Source organism: Carcharodon carcharias, chromosome 27 (genome assembly GCF_017639515.1).
Source record: "Carcharodon carcharias isolate sCarCar2 chromosome 27, sCarCar2.pri, whole genome shotgun sequence".
Taxonomy (NCBI): Eukaryota; Metazoa; Chordata; class Chondrichthyes; order Lamniformes; family Lamnidae; genus Carcharodon; species Carcharodon carcharias.
Window position 1 is genome coordinate 17,597,193 of NC_054493.1, and position 6,146 is coordinate 17,603,338.

Sequence of the window (6,146 nt, forward strand, 5' to 3'; positions counted from 1 at the left end):
CACAACACTCTGTGTTTCAAACAAAATGAATATCTTGAGATCTGTCAAATGAATCAAAATTCAGCCCAGTTACATGGTTATTAACATCAGCCCAACTGTCAGAATGAACCTGGTTGTCCTGTATGTGATTAACAGCAGTGATAACAGCAAAATCCAACCCCTTTGTTCAGTTGTGAACTCACTAGTGTCTCATTAAGTGGGATGAATGAGTGAATTCCTTCCTACGCATGGAGCAGGTGTACGGCTTCTACAAAGCGTGAACTCGTTGGTGTCTCAGCAGAACACTTATGGTTTTAAAAGTCTTCGCACATTTTGAACATTTGAAAAGTCTGTAATCAGTGTGAACAAGTTGATGCGAATTGAGGTGAGCTAGACAAGTGAATCCCTTCCCACATATGGAGCAGGTGAACAACCTCTCTCCAGTGTGAACCTGCTGGTGTGTCAGTAGGTGGGATGAACAGGTGAATTCCTTCCCACATATGGAGCAGGTGAATGGCCTCTCACCTGTGGGAATGCACTGCTGCATCAGTAGATCCCTTGTAGTTGTAAAGCTCTTCTCACAGTCAGAACATTGGAAAGATTTCCTATCAGAGTGAACTCGCTGGTGCAGCTTGAGGTTGGTCAAACAGATAAATCCCTTCTGCAGATGGAGCAGGTAAATGGCCTCTCCTCAGTGTGAACTCGCTGGTGTCTCAGAAGATCACCTGCAGTTTAAAGCTCTTCTCACATTGAACATTGGAAAGGTCTGTTATCAGTGTGAACAAATTGGTGTGAACTGAGGTGAGATAGTCGAGTGAATCCCTTCCCACACACGGTGCAGGTGAATGCCCTCTCCCCAGTATGAACTTCTTGGTGTTTTATGAGGTTCAGTGATTGTCTAAACACTTTCCCACAGTGAGAACAACTGAACTGTCTCTCAATGTGAACAAACTGGTGCTTGACCAGGTCCTCTGGTCTTTTAAAGTTCTTCTCACAATCAGAGCAGTTAAACAGCCTCTCATCAATGCGAACTAGCTGGTGTCTCAGCAGCTGGGACAGCAGAAAACTCCAGAATGCCACCTCTCAAAGGCACTGCCCAACCACATGGAAGTAAACGTATAATGGAGTTTAGGGAAAAGATAACATTTGCAAATCGGTTTGGGACAAATACACTACAAGACAGCCCGATCGTCCACGGCATAAAACTCATAAATAGGATGTAAATGATTGAGAGTTTAATGAACTCAAGCTGACAACATATGATCGAAGGACTTTAATAGAAAATGCAGAGTGCAGTAGACCTTTCATTTCTATTCTATAAGTTAAGGAGTCCTGCATTTTGTAACATATTGTAATGACTTTATGCTGAAATGATCATAATTGTGCAATCCTTTAACTGATTAATATTTTCACTCCTAATATTGTCTATAACTATGTCATGAATGATGATTACTTGTTTTATTTGTATCATCATCACAATTCAGTACCTGCCACCGTGATGACTTTTCCATAAAGCAATTATCTATCGAACCAAACCATCTATTAATCTGAATCGCCCTGACCAACCATACAGAATATCAGATGTTAAGCTTGTGTCCAGAACTTACTGTATGGAGATTTAATGTGCAATTGTGAAAGTGGTTTCTCCAAACCTCCCAGGGTTTCCTTCATACTTTCTCTCCCTAACTAATTTAAACTCAGTCTCTTGTCCCGTTTTGGTTTCTGCTTCTCTTCCTGCCCAATGTAACCCTGAGCTCAATTTACAAGGAGCCATTTGTTCATAGTTTCCCAAAGAAAGATCAAAGTCCTCATTGATTTGAGCCCAAAGTGTAACCTCTTATTTATTGTCCCCCCTCCCCCATCCTCTGATGTGAACCATCCCCCACTCGCTGACCCAGGATGGCGGTCGTTAACCTGGGCCTGTTCCCGGGAGGGAGAAGCCCCGCAGCTGAAAACCAGGAGCTGACAATTATTCCTCAGGATTTGCGGATCCACAAAGTGTTTCCAAATCCTCCCCATCCAGCTGCCGGCTCCATCACTCCCTCTACCGGTTGCAGAAGCAACAAACAAGTGGCTCTTCGTGGTCATGACTGACACTGCGCATGCTCCAAACACTGGGCGTGCACTGAGCCTGTGCACTGGTCTCCTGTGGTGTGGATAGGGGACACTCTCTACCTCAGGGAATGCTGGGTAAAAGCCCCACCATTGTGATTCACAATTCAGGTTGTGATTATTTTCTGGGAATGAGGCAGAGACTGACCATAGTCAGGAACTTGACGTTCTGTAACCTACAAGGTTACAGACGAAGAACTGGATAGTGGGATTGGGCTGGCACAGACATGATGGGCCATATGGTCTCCTTCAGTCCTGTAAAGTTTCATTTTCAGTTTCCATCGTTGAAGACTGAGATTTAGACAGACAGAATTTTGGTTTCTCAGGGAATCGAGGATCATGGGGAACAGGCAGGAAAGTGGAAATGAGGCTGAAATCAGCTATGATCGTTTTGAATGGCGGAGCAGGCGTGACAGGTCATCCAGTCTAATCCCGCTCCTAGCCCTTATAGAAACAAAGAGACTAGGAGCAGGAGTAGTCCATTGGGCCCTTCGAACCTGCTCCACCATTCATTATGATCATGGCTGATCATCCAGCTCAATAGCCTGCACCCACTCTCTCCCCTTATCCTTTGATCCCTTTCACCCCAAGAACTAAATCTGACTCCTTCTTGAAAACATACAATGTTTTGGCCTCAACTACTTTCTGTGGTAATAAGTTCCACAGGCTCACCACTCTCTGGGTGAAGAAATTTCTCATCTCAATCCTAAATGGTCTACCCCATATCCTCAGACTGTGACCCTTGGTGCTGGACTCCCCCACCATCGGGAACATCCTTCCTGCGTCTACTCTGTCTAGTCTTGTTAGAATTTTATAGATTTCAATGAGATTCTCCCCTCATTCTTCTGAACTCCAGCGAATATAATCCTAATTGACTCAATCTCTCCTCATATGTCAGTCCCGCCATCCCAGGAATCAGTCGGGTAAACCTTTGCTGCGCTCCCTCCATAGCAAGTACATCCTTCCTCAGATAAGGAGACCAAAACTGCACACAATATTCCAGGTGTGGTCTCACCAAGGCCCTGTACAATCCCTGTTCCTGTACTCGAATCCTCTAGCTATGAAGGCCAACATACCATTTGCCTTCTTTACCGCCTGCTGCACCTGCATGCTTACCTTCAGCAACTGGTGTATGAGAACACCAAGACCTCGTTGCACATTCCCCTCTCTCAATTTATAGCCATTCAGATAATCATCTGCCTTCCTGTTTTTGCTACCAAAATGGATAACCTCAGATTTATCCACATTATGCTGCATCTGCCATGCATTTGCCCACTCACTCAGCTTGTCCAAGTCACACTGAAGCATCTCTGCAGCCTCCTCACAGCTCACCCTCCTACCCAGCTTTGTGTCATCTGCGAATTTGGAAACATTACATTTAGTTCCCTCATCTAAATCATTAATACATATTGTGAATAACTAGGGTCCCAGCACCGATCCCTGCGGTACCCCACTAGTCACTGCCTGCCATTAGGAAAAAGACCCATTTATTCCTACTCTTTGTTTCCTGTCTGCCAACCAGTTTTCTATTCATCTCAATGCACTACCCCCAATCCCATGCGTTTTAATTTTACACGCCAATCTCTGATGTGGGACTTTGTCGAAAGCCTTTTGAAAGTCCAAATAAACCACATCCACTGGCTCCCCGTCATCAACTCTACTCGTTATATCCTTGAAAAATTCCAGTAGATTTGTCAAGCATGATTTCCTTTTCATAAATCCATGCTGACTCTGTCCAATTCTGCTACTGTTTTCCAAGTGCTCAGCTATTAAATCTTCTATAATGGACTCTAGAATTTTCCCAAGTACCGATTTCAGGCTGACTGGTCTACAATTCCCTGTTTTCTCTCTACCTCCCTTTTAAGTAGTGGGGTTACATTAGCTACCCTCCAATCTGTAGGAACTGTTCCAGAGTCTATAGAATCTTGGAAAATGACCACCAATGCATTCACTATTTCCAGGGCCACTTCCTTTAGTACTCTGGGATGTAGATTCTCTGGCCCTGGGGATTTATTGGCCTTCAATCCCATCAATTTTCCCAACACTATTTCCCTAATACTGATTTCTTTCAGTTCCCCCCTCTCACTAAACCCTGTGTTCCCCAACATTTCTGGTATGTTATATGTGTCCTCCTTTGTGAAGATAGAACCAAAGAATGTACTTAGTTGGTCAGCCATTTCTTTGTTCCCCATTATAAATTCTCCTGTTTCTAACTGTAAGGGACCTACATTTGCCTTCACCAATCTTTTTCTCTTCACATACCTACAGAAACTTTTACAGTTTTACGGCAAGCTTACTCTCGTACCCTATATTCCCCTTCTTAATGAATCGCTAGGTCCTCTTTTGCTGAATTCTAAACTGCTCCCAATCCTCAGGCCTGTTACGTTTTCTGGCCAATTGGTATGCCTCTTCCTTGGAACTCATCCTATCTCTAATTTTCCTTGTAAGCCATGGTTTGGCCACCGTTCTTATTTTACTTTTGCACCAGACAGGAATAAACAATTGCTGCAGTTCACCCATGCACTCTTTGAATGTTTGCCATTGCCTATCAACCCTCACCCCTTGAAGTGTTTCCCAATCCATCATAGCCAACTCACGCCTCATACAATCATAGTTTCCTTTATTAAGATTCAGGGCCCTAGTCTCAGAATCATCTATGTCACTCTCCATTTTGATGAAGAATTAATTCATATTATGGTCGCTCATCCCCAAGGGGCCTTGCACAACTAGACTGCCAATTATTCTTTTCTCATTACATAATACCCAGCCTAGGATGGCCTGTTCTCTAGCTGGTTCTTCAACGTATTGATCCAGTAAAACATCCCGTACACACTCCAGGAATTCCTCCTCTACGGTATTGTTACTGATTAGATTTGCCCAATCTATATGCATGTTAAAGTCACCCATAATTACAGACGTTCCTTTATTGTATGCTTCTCTAATTTCCTGTTTAATGCCATTCCCAACATCACCACTACAGTTTGGGGGTCTATATACAACCTCCACTAACATTTTTTGCCCCTTAGTGTTTCTGAGCTCTATCCATACAGATTCCACATCGTCGGAGCTCATATCTTTCCTTACCATTGCACTAATTTCCTCTTTAACCAGCAATGCAACTCCGCCTTTTCCTTTTCGTCTGTCCTTCCGAAATACTGAATACCCCTGGATGTTCAGTTCCCATCCATGGTCAACCTGCAGCTATATCTCCGTAATCCCGGCTATATCATACCTATTTACATCTATTTGCGTGGTTAATTCATCCACTTTATTGTGAATGCTCCTCGCGTTAAGGCATAAAGCCTTAAGACTTGTCTTTTTAACATTACTTGTCCCGTTCCCACTATTTTTCACTGAGGGTCTGTTTGATTCTTGCCCTTGATTTCTCTGCCTATCACTTTTCTCATTCCCCTTTCTGTCTTTTGTCCTTGTCCTTGATTCCCCTCCTCTGACTTCTTGCATAGGTTCCCATCCCCCTGCCATTTTAGTTTAAACCCTTCCATAACCACTCTAGCAAATGTTCCCTCTAGGACATCAGTCCCGGTCCTGCCCAGGTGTAACCCGTCCAGTTTGTACTGGTCCCACCTTCCCCAGAACTGGCCCCAATGTCCCAGGAATCTGAAACCCTCCCCTTCACACTATCTCTTCAGCCACGTAATCATCCGACATATCCTGCTATTTATACTCTGACTAGCACGTGGCACTGGTAGTAATCCTGAAATCACTACCTTTGAGATCCTACTTTTCAACTTACTTCCTAACTCCCTATATTCTGCTTTCGGGAATTCATCCCTTTTTTTGCCCATGTCGTTTGTACCAATGTGTACCAGGACCACTGGCTGTTCACCCTCCCCCTTCAAAATGTCCTCTAGCCGCTCTGAGACATCCTTGACCCTAGAACTAGGGAGGCAACGTACCATCCTGAAGTCTCATTTGCGGCCACAGAAATGCCGATTTATTCCCCTTCCAATTGAATTAATTATTGCACTCCCACACTTTTTACTCTTCACCAGTGCAGCAGAGCCAACCACAGTGCAACGAATTTGGCTGTTGCT